The sequence below is a fragment of the Crocuta crocuta genome, unplaced genomic scaffold (genome assembly GCF_008692635.1).
Source record: "Crocuta crocuta isolate KB4526 unplaced genomic scaffold, BGI_CrCroc_1.0 scaffold1171, whole genome shotgun sequence".
NCBI lineage: Eukaryota > Metazoa > Chordata > Mammalia > Carnivora > Hyaenidae > Crocuta > Crocuta crocuta.
Window position 1 is genome coordinate 116,534 of NW_027530879.1, and position 1,089 is coordinate 117,622.

Sequence of the window (1,089 nt, forward strand, 5' to 3'; positions counted from 1 at the left end):
CTCATTTTCGGTCATTGAAGAGTGAAAATAAGCCGTAAATTCTCACTTCTGCCAATTTTCCAGATGCCATCAAAATCGTACACTATCACATTACCAGAAGACAACACACACATTGTTGCAGAAATGTCATTAATCATAGTATTATCAGTAATTGGTGTATTTTTTCAAAATAAATTATTATTTGGGAAGAAACAGATGTGTATTCAGTATCAGCCTGAATACTTTACCAGATAAGAACTGTTAATTCCTACTGAAATATTTCCCCAGGTATTCAACCAAAATAGCTCTAGAAGCAACAACCTACTTTTCCAGCATATGCTAAGCTCTCCAGTTCTAGAAATGGAGATGACTGTCTTTTACTCAAATGAGGAAATGGGTAAGTGTGTAACTTTCAAATACTGAGCTTTTTAATTTTTTTAGTGTTTATTTATTTTTGAGACAGACAGAGCATGAGCAGGGGTGGGGCAGAGAGAGGGGGAGACACAGAATCCAAAGCAGGCTCCAGGCTCTGAGCAGTCAGCACAGAGCCTGACACGGGGCTCAAACTCATCAACTGCGAGATCATGACCTGAGCCCAAGTCGGACGCTCAACCAACTGAGCCACCCAGGCGCCCCCTAACTGAGCTTTTATGGATGTTACCACAGAGGTCTGAGCTCCAGTTTTCTCACTTGGCTTTCCCTTCTTCCTTTCTTAATGAAAGAGAAAATTATGCAAATGTGGCAGACATTAGGGCAGTATGCGGATTCACCCCTCTCTGGGCACAGGGTCTGTTTGTCATTTCCCTACCCTCTTGGACTCAGGGTGGCCATAAGAGTCGCTTTGACCAATGAAATTCAAAAGTGTCTTAATTTCTGCATGTGTTAATTGCTTCCGGGAGAAAGGCTTTAGATTGGCCCTGTGAGACCCCGGATGATCTGTTTCCTCTTGCCAAGGTGACCAGAGAAGCCGCAGGTACGGGCTTCGTCAGCCTGGGTCCTAGGGTGACAAGGTGTAGAGCAGAGCCCACCAGCCAACTCATGATGAACTTGGGCAATACGAGAGAGAAATGAGCATTTGTTAAGCTACAGATTTTTTTAGGGAGTTTTTCA